The sequence below is a fragment of the Merops nubicus genome, unplaced genomic scaffold (assembly GCF_000691845.1).
Source record: "Merops nubicus isolate BGI_N331 unplaced genomic scaffold, ASM69184v1 scaffold7933, whole genome shotgun sequence".
Lineage (NCBI taxonomy): Eukaryota > Metazoa > Chordata > Aves > Coraciiformes > Meropidae > Merops > Merops nubicus.
In genome coordinates, this window is record NW_008598208.1 from 24,126 (window position 1) to 40,711 (window position 16,586).

The 16,586-nt window shown below is 37.4% G+C and overlaps 1 protein-coding gene across 1 annotated transcript in view; it reads left to right on the forward strand.

Annotated features, from left to right (window-relative positions):
* CDC73 (cell division cycle 73) overlaps positions 1-16,586 on the forward strand; it is a gene marked incomplete at its 5' end in the record, with an annotated part of 85,709 nt that overhangs the window by 16,932 nt on the left and 52,191 nt on the right. The gene's annotated exons all lie outside the window — the stretch shown is intronic.

Genomic DNA, 16,586 nt, shown 5'->3' on the forward strand with positions numbered 1-16,586 from the left:
TTGATGGTTAGTCTTGTACTTAAAAGGCTGATGGAGCCTTTAGCTTAGAAAAGGTCTAGTCTTGTTCCCAAATAAGCTCGGAAAAAGCTTTGTAGACATGCTTACTAGCTGAAGTGTAAATGTTGACCCGCTGTCTGGAGTTGCCCACCTGCTTCTCATGTAAATTTTGTAAGCAGTTTTTATTTGTTGTGTTATATCTCTTATGTGTCTTCCATTTACACTCTGCTTTATTGTAATTCTCTGTAATGATTTTTATGAAATGTGCAATACTTCTGTGTTTTTTCTTGCTGCAATGCGAGTTGTCCTAGATGCTTGTTCTTTTTAACACCAAAACAAAAACTTCTGCATCTTGACTGCTTTCTTTTCATCAGTCATGTTGGAAAGTTTCTTAGCATTCAAAATTTGTGCCAGAACAGATGGTGAATGGTGGGCTTTTTCTGAAGTAATGTCAGCTAAAATAACTTGTGCTGCTGGCAGTTCTTCCCTGTAACAGGGGTTTTGCTTAATTGGCACACTTACTTTCTCTTAGGAAGAACTGACTTATTTAATGAAGTTTTATTCTGAAGGCATGATTTTATTATTCTGGACCTGGAATTCTTTATGTATACATCTTCCTCAGAAAGCTTTTTCTAATACCTATGGCACCTTCTGTTGGTTGATGATGTTTTGGAAACCAGTGCGGTAGTGGTGGTAGCTGTAGCTATCTAGTTACCTGGCAGTTCATGTTGCATATCATGCAGCATGACTTCTAGAAACCTGCAGGCCTACCTGCAGGCTTCACTTCGAAGTATAATCCCCTGCAGAGCAGGACAACTTCTGTTTTTTAAGTGGAGAGTTTGTTGTTTGAGCGAGATCAAATGAGAGGTATGGCAGAGAAGTATGTTAGTATTTTTGAACCACACAGGGCGTGAGGGCATGCTGAGGGAGGATCTTAAGCTGATCTTCTCAACATGTTATTCTTTACTTGTGTAAATTTGACACATTTAGGGCATTAGCCTTCTGCTTTTCTAAAGAGAAATGTTGTTAACGTGGAGTATAAGCCAGTGTCATGTGGTGGCAGCCTAGAAAGTGTCTGATCTTTTGTATATAATGAAATTGAATTTTGGACTACTGGTTTCTGTAACTGGAATATGTGAGCAATTTAACTGTTACTATAGCTTGAGATGTCAAGATTGGAACCAACTAGCTATCTACATCTATGTCAGGATACAGGAGAGGTTGGTTGTTCCATGAGGCCTGATAAAGCTGGCTATTGTAGGTTGGTACTGAAGTATGTCCTCTTCCAAGCTGAGGGCACACTTTATATTGACTGTGTGCACCTGCAAATCTTTGTTTCTGCATGACAGTAATAGTCATGGTGATGCACACATCTTCGTGTTTTTTTTTTTTTTTCTTAAGTTTTCATAACTTTCATATGAAAGGAAGGAATAGAGTGATAGCCTGTGGAGTTGTGTGGAATGATTTCCTCTGAGCCAGTTCCTGTTTGGTCATGAGCTGTGATTCAGGGTGGTTATAAACTTGAGCACAAGCAAATAACATCTGCTTAGTGCTGCAGTAGGCCCTTGTAGAACTTTGTTGCCTGTACTGATTACTAGAAACTTCTCTTGTTTTCAACTTCTGGTTTCTTCTAGTGTCCGTGGCTGCTGAAGCTCAGAAGCTTCCTTTGCCTTTTGTCTTTGCTGCTACTAATGGAATATTTTGTTGTTCATCTGCACTCAGTAAGCAACCAGAACTACTGTTGGCATTTCTTTCTCTAAGCAGGTGGATGCAACAGCTCCTTCAAAGGTATTGAGACAGTGTCTGTAGTAGTTAGTTTGGGGCTATTGATACAGTTGGAGAGGGTTGCAGCTGAGACACTTCACTTTAGTAGACTGAAATGCTAATTCGTGTATTTAAACATGTAAGTTTTATCTTTAGTAAGAATTGATATGTAAGTTTTTAGTGCTTCTGAGTTTAGTGATAATGCTTTTCCTTCAAATTAAGTAACATCCATCTTTCCAGGGTAAATTGCCAGGCTTTACAACAATCTCTCATTTGTAAAATTACACTGAATAAACATATGAGACTATCAGTAATTAAACAAAATACATTACATTTCAGTCAAAACAAATACATTCCATAGTTTCAACAGAGAACAACTAATTAAAAATGGGGGTCCCTATGTAAGCCACAGCACAAGCAGGCTTAATTTCAGAAGAATCGGAAGACTGGTTCAGCATCTTTAAGGTCAGCAGCATCAGTTTGTGGGCAGTATTGGATTTTGAGCATTAACTAATCAAAGTATGTTACTGTTGTTGCCCTCAATCTTTTGAGTGTGGTATAGTCTGTTATTTTCTTATTTTAACTGAGAGGTTGCTTAATCTCTGGTGTATTTTCAAAGGATTAGTGTGTAGAAGGATGAAGGGAAATGCTAAGTTCCTGGCACCTTTAAAGACTGGGCCATTGGAGAGGAAGCGTGTTGAGGCAGAAGCGATCAACATGGTGTGTGCACACATTTTATATAAAACACTTGAGATAGTTGATATGCTTTTGTGTAAGTGGGTAAATCCATGAGATTTTTTTTTAATTTATCACATTAAGATTGTGATTCGGTGCCCAAACTTGAAATTAGTTTTCAGAATCATATGGTGGAATTGGACTTTGTCTCTCAATATACAGATAAATAGCACTTACCCTTAAAAAATTAATGAAAATTTAATACTTCTTAAATACTAGATAGGAGAGATACAACTACATTTCCACATGTCACTAGTTTTCTGTGTCGTGTACTCATCCCATTAAAATATTTGAGAGCAGTGGTATTGAGGGGGGAGTCAGGAAAACAACAGAGGCTTTGAAATCATTTGAAGCAGGCTCTGAATCGGGGCATAATTTTCATGCATCCTGTGCATAAGCTGGTCATTATTCTCAAAGTGAGTGTGACCGCAGCCGGCCCGTGCCCCTGCTCCCTGCCACCGGCCCACCAGCTGACTTGCTGTGCACACTGGTCAGTTTTTAACCCTCCAGAGAGGAAGTGAGATGAACTGTAGCAGCTGTCAATTAGAAGAGTGTTTTGTAGGTGATGCTGGAGGTAGAGACTTTTGTTCTCATCGGATTTGTCAATTTTTTTCATGTTAAATATATTTATCAGTAATTGTACTTGAGGCATAACCACGAGGTTCTCAGTGCACAAGAGTCAATGCCAGGATGTGAGCACTAACTCAAAAAATCATTGAGCTGGAGAAATGGATGTTTACCCAGAACACTCTGCCAGCAACCTTACAGTACTTTGGGGTAACAGACTAGAAGGCTTTGTGTGTCTAGTACTCTCGAGTCTTGTCTCGACGCTTGAGAGGGGGTGAAATGCGACTGAGTTTCCTAAGAACTATTACTCTATTTTATGTTTAAGGTCCACACAACAGTTTCAGTGGTTATTTCATTGCCTCAATCGTGCTTCAAATATTAAATTGCTCTCCCTTACATAGTTTTAGTGTAAATAGTCAAGCTGATAGAGACTATGGAAAATCACATATGAATGCTGCTTTCAAGAAGTGTTAGGCTGAAGAACGCTGCACTCATTTTCTCTGCAATTGTAAATTATGTGCATCTGTGCCAAGGTATCTTGCCATTGTGCTGTTATACAATGGAGCTGCCTGCCTTGTTCCTCATAATAGATTTTGTTTCGAGACAGAACTGCAAATTCAAGAAAACAAGTGGATGTTATATAACCAGTCACAGATCTGGAAGTTGGGCATTGCTGTGTTGCCCGGTACGTTACTGAATAAAAGAGGGCAAGACCTGGCGCCGTCCAGCTTCGTTACTGAATGGACGTGTTTGGAGTCGTCGTTCTGTGTGAAACTCAGCTGTGTCAGCGTGCTAAGTGTGCTTGTGGCATGCCTGTCAGGTCATGGAGTGGTTGAAATGGAGGAGTACAAATTATTTCAATCCAGGTATTTTTGAGCATGTGTCGAAGGAGAGCTTTAGACATCCAGGGATCTTACCTTCAAAAAGCTTGAGCGTTACAAATTCTTGGTATGCATCTTAAGATGACTTGCTGGTCTTGTCTTAATGTAAAGCTGAATGAGTTTGAGCTAGCACTGTGGGTGTCCCTTGAGAAACTCATCTGCCATGCACTGTGTGCACTAGGACTCAGATTCTTTACAAATGATTCAGGAGTCATTCTCATTTGGCAACATGACCCCAAATAGAAATGTCTGGGAAATGTTATTTGTTTTCTTTTAATTGGTGTCCATGTTCTGCTTGAAGCCTGTATAGGTGTGTAGACTCATTTGTTTCTCATGTCTTAAGATTTGTGTGTTCTCTCTCTTAATGAAAGTTTTAGAGGACATTGCTGATTGGTAACAGCTGTACTTAAACTATGGAATTTGGTACTTTGTCCTAACTGTTCTGAACAGTCAAACATCATGTGCTTCACGCAGCTTATATGTTAAAATTATCTCCAAACATCTACTGAGTATGTGATAGCTGCATCTTCAACTGACAGTTTGTCATCAGATTTCTTCTAATGGAGAAAGAACGACTTAGCTATTACAAAGTGTTGTAATTTATTCACAGCTGTTGAAGGGAGTATAAATGCCTTACAGACATGGTAGAAATGGACATGTGACAGTTCACTTTACATCCCTTCTCCCTGCAAGTTTATCCACACTTGCCAAAGTAATCACATGGGTAGCTGTCCCATCGGTTTTGAATAAGAGTTTTAATCAAGTTTGGAAAGTTTCTAACACACTTTGCAATTCATGATACAGTAAACCAAATCAAAGTTGACAATTCAAGTATTCAATGATAAGCTGAGTTATTTGTGTAAGTACCCTGAGATGACTGAGTCAAGATTTTCCTCTGTTCGGTTGCTGAGATTGTTCCATTGTCATTAGGCCATGTGATGCTTTATTACTTGATTGTTTGCTCTTAATGGAGTAAGAAAGAAGGCAGTATTTGTGGAAAGAAGTTTTCTGCTTGGAGTACTTGCTTAGCATCGTAGTTATACCTTTTTTTGAGCTTAGAAAGTAGGATAGTTGGTGATACCCTAGCAACTTCCATAGGAATGTGCCTCAAAGCCCAGTCTCCTGTACATCTCACTCATGCTACATATTGATGCTTAGTCAAGCAAGAACAAATTCTCCTTTATGGCTTTTTTTTTTTTTTTTTTTTTTTTTTTTTTTTTTTTTTTCTTTTCTCATTTCAGTAAGTTCTGTACTTTGTCCTTATTGTCAAGGCCATCTTTGAACATTCTTAAAGACTGTTGTTCAATTTGTGGACTTAGTTCAGCATTTGCTATTTTAAAGGCCTATCTCCTTTCCTTCCTGCAGTTTTTTTTCCTCATATTGAACTCTCACTGTGTGGCTGTTAACAATTGATTCCAACCAGAAGGTGTCTTGGTGTGGCAGGCTTTCTTCACAAGTGCACAGTTTGTACAAGATTGTGGTATAGGCAGCTGTTCTTTAGTTCTTGCATCAGAATGTCAGGTGAAGATAGTATTTTCAAAGCACATCAAACCTGCAGGGCTCAGAATTGAGACATGTAAGTTGATGAGAACCAGGTTTCCTACCATAGTGTTGCAGTCTTCTGGGGGGACAGATAAGTAATGTTATTCGGCACTATTTCAATGCAGTGCATCATCACTAATGAGATGTTGCAGTTAAAATAAGAAAACAGGTGATACATTTTAGACTTTAAATCAATTCCTTCTTGATGTGCTATTAAAAAAAGTAATTAAGACTGACTATATTTTGGTCTCTGTGATTTTGTTCCATCTAAATCCAGATGTTAGTACGCCTGTGTCTTTTTGCAGCCACAGGCTGTTGCTGTCGAAGTGGCATCCTCACTTTCAGGATGTTTGAATGTGTTTTATTTATCTTTGCTAAGAAAATTTAAGGGCAAAGTCCTTGTTTGCTCACTTTGCTGCTGGTAGTGGTGGATATTACACTACACTATTTCAGTGTAGTCTCTCTTGTTAGGTAAATATAAGACCACGTAATGAACACTGTATTAGTTGTGGCTCACTCAGCTAGAGTTTTGGCAATACTGATCATACTGGCTGAAAGATACCTGTGATTGTGATCTGTTGAGCTGCCATCTGGAGCTATATTTATTCTTTCATGGAGCAGTATGCTATTGTGAAAACTACTTGCATCGCTGCTGCTGGAAAGGCATTTGGTCTTTATTTATCTAAAGCTGTCTTAAAGACACGGCGCAGTTAAGTGAAGTAAATTGAGGCTTGCATATGTATGAAAAGTACCAGTAGGTAAGAGTTGAAAGACGTATTGGCTGTTTTCTTTTTTATTCACCACTTTCTATTTTGCCCCTCTATATTCTTAAAAGGATTGTGGGATTCTCTGGAGTCTTTTGAGCTTTGTAACTCACAGGAACTCAATCTATATATAGGACTTGAGCCTTGACACTGGGGATACTGATTGGGTTAAAATAAAAAATGTGGTATATATAGTCTTTGTGAGTTGATAAATGCACAGTGTGAATGTGAATTTCTTTGAGATAAAACATTCTGATTTTCTTTTTAAATGTAAAAGCAATTCTCAGACTTTTTTGTCCAATGTATTGAAAATGTCAAATTTATCTAAAGCAGTTGGTAAATTGAAATAAATTGTTAAATAACTTTGAGGACAACTGTTCCTTTACAAATTGATATTTGGATTAGCTGGAGTGTAAAACTTTCACTTTTTTTTATTTCACTTTACATTACCATTGCATTTGGCAGACTAAGTTTTAGGAAGTTAACATTCAGTTGATTTGCTACTTTAAGAGACTTAAGGTGTATTATTTGAACTAAAATATCTCATGGGTTTAGCTCTTTTGAGGTTAAAAGCAGGCGGCAGTTTCCCTCCATAAAGGTGTGTGAGTGGATTTTGTGCATAAGCCGTAGATATGTTTCTAAAATTCAGCTAAACTGTGACGCAAACTTTGTGTGATGTAGCAGTGTGGTAAGATTGCTTGTAGTTAATTGTCAGTCTACTTGCTGTAACTTCATAGTACTTTTAATGCAGGATATTTTGTTTTAATTCTAGGCTTCTCAATAGGGAATAAAAGTAATGTATTTTTTTCTCTATAATCACCTAAGCTTCTCTTCCACCTGAGTATAGTGAGTATCCCCCCATAACCTCCCTCGACCTGGAAGGAAGTGCAGTTGAGTTAGAGATGTTTGGTTTTGGGTTGCTTGGTGCTGCCATTTTGAAAAGGCAGAGAAAAAAGCACTGCCTGCCTTTCCTTCCTTGGGAACAGTAATTGGAGAGTTTCATTTCCCTGGCAGCGATTTTCCTAGGCAATTTTCAATTGACAAAGGCAATAAATTTTCTACAGGTTTCATTGAAATTGTGAAGTAGGTTCAAAGCATACTGTGGAGGAAGGGAGGGAATGCTAACTGAAGTAGACTGCTAACAAAACTGATTTCGGGGGATGGGGAGGAGGGGAAGGACCCTTTCCTTTGACTTTGGCATCAGGAGACTTAAGGATGCGTCAGGCAGCAGTATCCATCAGTCCTACTTACTCGTTATCTTTGGAGCAGATGATGTAAATCAGGCTAACAGATTGCACTGTTACTGAAATGAAAATGGTATCCAGTTGTCATTAACAAAGATCGCCTGCCTGATGAAATGTCTTTTATTGTGGTTGCTAAGTAAAACAAAAGACTTATGGTTGGAGAGGGTTTTATAAGGCCTTAACCTGATAGTAATAATTTTGTGGCTAATAATATATACAGTATATTATATACACAATGTAAACACTTACCTCATATTGGTCTATAAAGCTTGCTCGGTTTTAGGGTAGCATGGTATGCTGTAACAAACCACTGATTTTTGTGTAGGTTTCACATGTATAATTAGGCCTGGAAAATAATGTAATGAAAAAGCTTCCAAAAATATATGAACAGCAGGCAAAATGCAGATTAAAGTAGTAAAATACATATTAGAATACTAAATGGATCATAATGCTGTCTTAGAAATTAAGATCTAAAGGGACTCTGGACTGCCTGCTGTTATGTTAGATCTGGTTTTAAAGGGTAGTTTTAAAGTTGGCTCAAATTTCATGTTTGAAATATGAACATGTAAATCAACTTCCTTTTTCAGATCAGAAATCTTAAAAATTTTCCTCACTTGTTTGTTGTAGTTGCTATTTGGACTAATCAGGCAGTTTGCTCACCTTTATTTGTACGTGCTGAATATTTAATAATGGTAACTTTCATATGTATGTTATTCTACTGACAACAAACTCGCATATTCAGTGTTACTTATATTCCTTCTTCTGGCAGTTCTCAGCAAGACTCTTAATGTCCTTTTATTTCCTTCTCTGGAGAGCTGTCTGGACTTGGCTTGTATTGCCAAACAGTTGTGAGTTGAAATTCTTTCTAATATGAATGTAGGTATTAGAACTTCTTAGACAATGAGCACTGTAACAATAATCCATATGCAGGCAACGTTTTATAGATATAAATTTACAATACACAGAAAGTATATTTAAGTGTTGTTCTATCACTCCTTTATTCTTTCCCTCTGGGCTCCATATATAGAAGTTAATAAGTACTGAACATCCCCCAGTTTAAGATCAAGAATGTATTAAATAGTCACTATTAATATACTAATATTTACTAAAGTTCTCAATTATGATTAAGACTCATACCTTTAAAGAAGTAAAGTAACTCTTTCTGATGACTCTCAGAAGCAGAATGTCAATGGATGATAAACCTGACATATAATATTTGGTGAACTTCAAGGAGTTTTCTGCCTTTTGTTCAGGAAGTTGATGCTTCTTTAGTGAACCTATATTTAAGCTGTATAAAAATGCATAGAGATATATTGATGAATGTGGCATAACTAAACATTTCTCAAAACTGTGAATGTTATTTTATTTTTTCCTCCTCCCCCTACCCCCTTTAAAAAACAATGGCAACAACAAAAAAACAAGACTCACTTTGGCTCAAGGACACTTGGCTAGTTTTCTCTCTTACCACATTCCCCAGAAGGAAGCTAAATAAATTCTGTCCATTCCAAGACGAAAAGCTGATGAGGTGGGCAGATGTTTTCTTTTCTCAAGGGTAAAGGGAGTAGAATAAGGTTCTCTAGCAAGTATGAAGATGATGGGGCAAAACCTGTTTTGCTTCAGTTAAGCTGTAGAAAGGCATTTATGCCTTTCTGTAATATATTTTGGGGCAGTTTTTTGATGGGGGGAGAGAGCTCTCAGTCATTTTTATACTTCATGTGCTTTGTGACATTTTATTGGTGGAGAAAGACATATTCTGGTTTTATTTATTAGTTCACATTAACTGTGATCTGTAGTGTATTTGTTATACTTCAGTGTAAATTTAGATACTGTGACTTGAATTTTGCTTTTCAATTCTTTGTTTTTCACTGTAAAATACTTACAACTTAGAGATTTTCTACATAGAAAGGCATATGCTTATCTAAATCTGGGTTCCGTTATTCCTCAGTTCTTTTGATTAATATTTAGGTATTTTTCTTTTTTTAATCACTGTAACCTGTCATCCAGCTGTCATAGCTTCCAACCTGCTGCTGACTTCTTAGCTCTTTAATAATTGTAAGTTTACAACTTCCTTTTTCAGCATCTGATCTTCCTGGCTCCCATCTTTTTGTTTTTTATGGATTTTGTCAATACACTTGAGGGACTTCAGGATCTTCTGGAACTTCCTCCCAGCCTTCACTTTGAGCTGATGAGATCCTAAATATGGGATTTATTTTAAAGGGTTAAAAAATTATTTTTCGTTTGTAATTAAACACCTCAGGTCTTTCCAGGGTGAAGCTGTTTCCAGCTAAGCATGGCTAGGAGTCATTAGGGATTTAGCCTTTGACAATCATTTTTATTTTCCTGTTAAAGCATGTGCTTCATAGATCTGCCGTTCAGAAATAGCCTTTTCTCCTTAAGACAAAGGACAATGCAATCTAATATGGAAATATATGAGTATTCCTTAAGGCTATACCTTGATCAAGGCACTGGAGCAAATGAATTATGAAAGTGTGCAACACCAACATTCTTAAGTTATAATGCATTAAATTGCTATTGGCCAGTGATGTGTTTAGGAATAAAATTACTTAGCTGTAGTTTAATCTCCTTGGTTTACAGTGAGTGAATGCCAATTTACTTCTGCATGCACGTCAAGGCTGTACTGCTATCCAATGAGATCTAGACAGGCTAGGGAGCTGGGCAAAGGTCCTTCTTGAACTACGTGAAGTTTACAAGTGTAGAGTCCTGCATTTGGGGAGGAGCAAAACCAGGTACCAGCACCTATTAAGGGTCATACTGCTGAAAAGCAGCTCTGTGGAGAAAGACCTCGGAGTCCTAGTGGGCTGTGAGCTGTCCATGGGACAGCAACGTGCCCTTGTGGCCAAGAAGGCTAGTGGTATCCTGGGGTGCATTAATAAAGGTGTGTCCAGTATGTCCCCCTCTGCCCTGGTGAGACCACACCTGTAATACTGTATCCCATTTTGTGCTCCCCAGTTCAAGGAGGACAGGAATCTACTGGAGAGGGGCAATTGGAGAGCTATGAGGATGATTAAGGGACCTGAACATTTCTGTCTTTTTTTCATAGGAGTACTGGGGCTGTTTATTCTTGAGAAGAGAAGGCTGAGGGGGGATCCTATTAATGTCTATAAACATCTGAGGAGTGGGTGTCAACAGGGGACAGGCTCTTTTCAGTGGTGCAGTTCTACATCACCATGAGGAGAATCTTCGATACAGAGCACTGGACAAGCTGCCCAGAGAGGCTGGGGGGGGGCCTTCTCTGAAGAATTTCAAAACCTGCCTGGAGGTGTTCCTGTTTGGCCTGCCCTGGGTGATCCTGCTCTGGCAGGGGGGTTGGACGAGATGGTCTCTAGAGGTCCCTTCCAACCCCTAGCATTCTATGATTCAAAGATTCATGTAGGGATTTAGTGCATTTAATTTGATATGCTTTGATTTCTCACCTTTACTTGAATCCATATAAACCTTCAGATTGTTTTTTAGCTCATTAAGTTTGGGAGCAGCTTCCTCAGACTCTCACATGCATTTCCTGCTTCTTTTGGTGCTGAGGTCCCACTTCTTAGTGCTGTGTGCGTGTTCATTACTAGCTCACATAGGAGTGCAGATCTGATCTGAGTGAGAGCCAATACAAATTAAACAATTGCTCTTCACTCCAGGTAGTAATGGCAAGTTACAGATGTCTTTTTAAACTTTTTTGGTGAACAAATGCAAGGGTGGTCACTTTTAGTTTTACATAGTGTGTTTGGGGTCTTTAAGGTGAGAAAAGGATAGAAAATTAAATTGCTGTGAATGTTGAGAAGAGCGACTGTTTATTTTAGGCCATAGTCACTTCTTTCACACTTTGATTGTCTCTACACGAGGAAAAACTCATTCTTCTCATTCTCTTCTGCACAAGGGAAAACTCAGTTTTTTTTCTCCCATGTTCCTGAAGATAGGACAAGAGGAAATGGGCTCCAGTAGTGCCAGGGGAGGTTTCGACTGGTTATTAGGAAGAATTTCTTTCCTGAAAGACTAGTTAATACACTGGAACGGGTTGCCTGGGGAGGTGGTGGAGTCACCATTCCTGGAGGTGTTCAAAAAACATGTAGATGTGGCACTTAGGGACATGGTTTAATGGTCATGGTAGTGTTGGGTGATGGTTGGACTTGATGATCTTAGAGGTCTTTTCTAACCTTAATGATTCTATGATTCATTTCCAGAACTTAAGTGGGTAGACTTCAACTGATCAGTTTAAAATTCATCCTCTCATTTACTTACCTAAGCTGCTTAGGGCAGAATATTTTTTCCTTACAGTTTCTGTGGTGCTTGTCCTGCCTACGCATTTCCCCAGAAATGTGGCTTTCCCTGGTTTTGCATTTTTTATCTCTCTAATAGAAAAAAATGTACTATGTAACACTGAAGTATCTCAGTTTTTCATGTTTGGAGTAATGGACAGTAATTGTGAAGCATTTCTATGGGTTTTTCTTAGATTTTTTGTTTAATGTAGTTAGCAGTAGCACTGAGTTTAATGGTAATTTCTACTCGTATACTGCATGTATGGAGGATGGTGTAGTCTCAGAACATTCTTACAGTTAAATCTGCATAGCTAAATTTCTGTTTTATCATTACATTTATCAATAAGTAGGCAAATTCAAGTAGTATTTGTGTAAATTGTTGGATAAATTTTATCAACTCTTTAGGGGAGGAGTATTGGTAATAGCAGATCCTAATCAACATTTATTTATGCTTATTGTTTTTTTTTTTAAATCTGTTTTGATACATTGGCAAACCATTAAAAGAAGTTGATATGGTATAATAAATTTTGATGCCACTGTTATGGAAGGAGTTAGTCTGCAGTGTATGAGCAATGTTTTGATGATGTTTAGAGGACTCAAGCTTGTTAGTAAGCTTTGAAAATGTTGTATAAAAAGAGAAAATGTATTTTGGTATTTATTAGAACCAGACAGGTTTGTGTAATCGCTTCTCAAATGGTTATCTTCAGAAGTGATGTTTAGGGACTTGTTTAAAACACGACCACTTAGAAGATTCTGTGAGAGGAAAAGTTTCATCATTAGCATGTTCTTAAGGTGTTTGGGTGGGGAGGGAGATTGCAATGGAGTTTGTTTAGGGAAGTGCTGGTTTTCATGTTACATCTTTCAGAGACTCACTTCTAGTGGGTTACCACATATCTGTTTGGTAACTTGGGAAAAACCTTAGCTGAGAAGAGCTAGTTGTCCAAGGGAAGCAGGAGAGCAAGAAAAGAAAGGTTTATGAACCATTATAAAGTTAAGTCCATTTTTATTGACTTCCCAGTAGCCAGGGACAAACTATGAATTTGGATTTTTGTGTCTGTGTTGGCCACTGAAACAAATAAAATGTGACTTTTTTTGGGTGGCCATGGTGGGAGGCAGTCTTTTTTCTTTAGCAAGTGATCATTTTTCACTTCAACTAACTGACAAAGCCATTGTAAAATATGTTCAGCGAATATGTGAAGCTATTTTTACCCAAGAGTCTAAGTGTCATAGAAAAAAATGGAAGTTATCCAGCACCTTGCAGCATACATCTAGATATGATAAACAATGTAAAGGCCGGCTACGCAACCTTCTGGCATGGTTGAATCAGTCCGTCCATTCAGAGCATGACCACTGTCCAACTCTGCAATTTACCTTAACTTTAAACTGGATCATAATTATATATGCTGAAATGACTGTACCAGTGAATATTTTCAGCACTTAAAAGCATTGCAAAAGTATTTTGCTATATCCTAACTAGAATATCGTAGCATGTACTGCTTTCTGCAATTCAATTTTACATGGGCCAGTGAGAAAAAAAAGGAAAGAAAAGGCACTTAATGCTCACAATGTCAGTTTGGTCATGAACATTCTAGGGTTCATCTGTTCTGTGGGTAAATCAAGATGTTAGGAATCCAAGTGTTGATTTAGTATTTCATGTGCAACTCCAAGAAAATAGTGCGACAAGAAATCCCCTTTATTCCATGTGAAATCTTATACCACGAAAAACGTTTAGTACAAGATACATAGGTATTTTTCTCTTTCAGCACTGGAAGAGGTAAAAACTAGTATTTGTTATAAGGAGTCTTACGTGCAACCGTAACGTTTCTCAAAAAGGTGCTATTTATGAAATGTGTGCAGAAGAGGACAGTTAAAGTGTATGTTCATGTGCTTGAAGTTTTTTGATGAATAGGAGGAGGGGTAGGTAAGAAATGTGACAGTGCACTTGATTCTTGTTTTTCCATTCAGCTCTGCTAGCGTGAAATTTGGACGATAAATCATTTGAACTGTGTAACTTTAAGTAGAAAATGAGGAAACAGTGGAAGGTAAGAACATTAAAAAATGGTTGAGGGACACAGGGTATTTTGTAACAAATATGGCAACCCTTTTTTATTTAGACTTAAAGCTCCCAAATTATTGGCAGAAGGCTGTCATTCCTTTATTAACTATAATGAAAGTTAGAAACCTTAAGTTGTTTACAGCATCCATTTCTTAGCTTGAGTTTTGATTAGAAAGAAATTAATACCTTTGCTGGAGGCAGCAAGCAAACTTCCCTACTTTTAAAAATGAGAATTTGTGGCTGAATACTATGAAGTAGTGCTAATATAGCTTTTAAGTATGAAGAAACTATAATTATCACAAAATAAAATAGTAGTGATTCTTCCTCTAAATATTTTTGGGTTTTTTTTTATCATTTTGAGAACTCAGGAGAAAGATTAGCTTTTTAAGTTGTGTGGTTAACTTCCAAAATAGATATACTATCTCAAATTTGATAGAATGATAGAAGTAATCTTCTGCATCAACTTATAAAAATCTTTTCAGATTTGAAAGGCAGAATTTCCTCATGACAGTAATAGAGGCATTATTGAAAATATTTTTCTCTTGAAGATATGTTTACATAGGAACCATGTGGTTTCTGTGGGTTTGTGGTTTGGTTTCTTTTTTCCCCTTTGGTATGCGTCAGTGTGCTTACAGCATAAGCTTTGTAATTGGCTTTTTGAGGAACAGATGTGTTAGTTGTCCCCTCAGGTATGTATATTATATTTACGTTTATTTTACAGTCTTAAGTAACGTTAAGAGTAGCTCTGAATTGTGATCTTGTTTCTTTAAAATATTTGGACGTAAAAATGTTACCTTTCTCTATATTAAAAACAATAAAATACAATACTTTAAATTATTCAAGGATGATACAATGGGAAATTTGTTATTCTCTTGATTCAGGAGGCTGGATAATTGAGTTGAATTTTTATGTCTACAAAAATCAATGCCTAGGTGGACTTTGGAGGAATGCCTATAAAAAGACTGGCATTTGCATTAAATGGCAGTGCTAAATTTTTAACTGAGTCACAGATGGTGTTTGCTAGTGTTTCATTTTTGATTTATCATCGTGCATCAACCTGTATGTTATGGCACAACAGGCTTAAATTATGACGTAGGTTTTTTTGGTTTTATATTAAATTCATGCTTCTTTTGGAAGTGATGACAGCAACATAGAAATTCTGAATGAAACCCAGAATCTCTCACTCTCAAAAGATTTCTTAGATGTCAGCTTATTTAAATGCAGGATGTGTTAAATATTTAGTAGAGGCAATGAACAAGGTTTTTGTTTTCCTGGGTGACTTGTTTGGTATTTTATTAAGAAAGGATTTCTTGTGGCAGTTGTTTTTTCTTGCTTTAAAGTTTGAGTCTACTGAGATGTAGAAACACTTGGCCTTTCCACAAGGCAAGATGGGGGGGAGGATGTTCTGTTTTTTTCAAGAGTTGATAGGATTTGGTGGTTTTTTGATGGCATGAATGGTTTTCATTTTTAATTTAATACAAAACTTTAAAAAGTGTTAACAGGGAAATAACTGGGAATACTTAACTTCTTGAGGACTTAATGTTTTAATGTCTCATCCATCCTTGCAAGCATGGCTGTCTTCTCTAGTCTGATTTTTGTGATCTTGGGAAATTTTAGACCTTTAAGGGATTTCACACTGTTCACAGTTTCTTCCATCTTTTTTCAGTTGAGTTAATTGCAACACAATATCAAAGCTGGTATCCTTATAGTGCTGGGATGAGAAACATGTTACACACACTTTGCTTTCTAATGAGGTGAAGAAAAAGACACTTCTCCGCTATGCCCACACTGAGCACCTGGGAGATCAGAGCGAGTGGTCCACCTAATATTCATATTAAGCAGTTGAAATGTCAATTAAAGTTTATTAGATCAAGCTAAATGGGCAGAAAGGAAATGGATGTGCTTGTTCTGATGCATTTGTCCTCAAAGGCAGACTTGTATAGTCTTCAGTACACTCTGGCCTCCAGTGAAGTAAAGCAGCTTGCAGTGTTTTCTTATTTTTAAAAAAGTTTATATTGATTACAGACTGATAAAAACTGTAGAAGAACACCAGTTTCCTCTTACTCGTCTCTCAAGGAACTGATATCTGGAAGATACCAGGAGCATTTCAATTCACTCATTAGAAAGCATATTGTTCTCTCCAGCCTTTCCAGGCTTTGAGAAAAATCCTGTCAAAGACCTTAGCAGTCTTGACTTCTCCACCTGGTATCAACTGTGCACAGCTTAAGCATTCAAATGGAAAGCTTTGGAAACCTTAAAGCATAAAGCTTTAAGATCAAGCTTATGTGCTGGAAGGACTTTGTATTTTGAGGGAGAGTAGTAATTTAAGGTTACTGTCTCTTTATTGTCTCTGTCAGAACGTTTTGACCACAAGCACAGTCTTGAGAAAGGCAAAGGGAGTGGTTTGTACCCTGTGGTTTCTTATACAGCAGTTAGGTCATGAAACAAAATGCCTCATTACTATCATCCAGTTAGTGTTACCATGAAAACTGTCAGATTTAAATGCTTTAGAGTGCTCTTCTAACTGTTGTCATAGTAACATCAGATAGACAACATGGTAGTTTTGATCTGTATCCCATGTTCAACTAAATTCCTTTGCAATCAGCTGTGAAAGGAAAGTACCACATTGTATCAGGATAGATTTTCTCTGAGTTAACCAGGGACAAATGAAGACTGGAATTAACTCTTCCTTTGAAAATGAAATATAAATCCTTAGTATAAGTGATTGAGTTTTCTTGGCTTTTGGTTTGACTGTCCACACCAACAGTCTT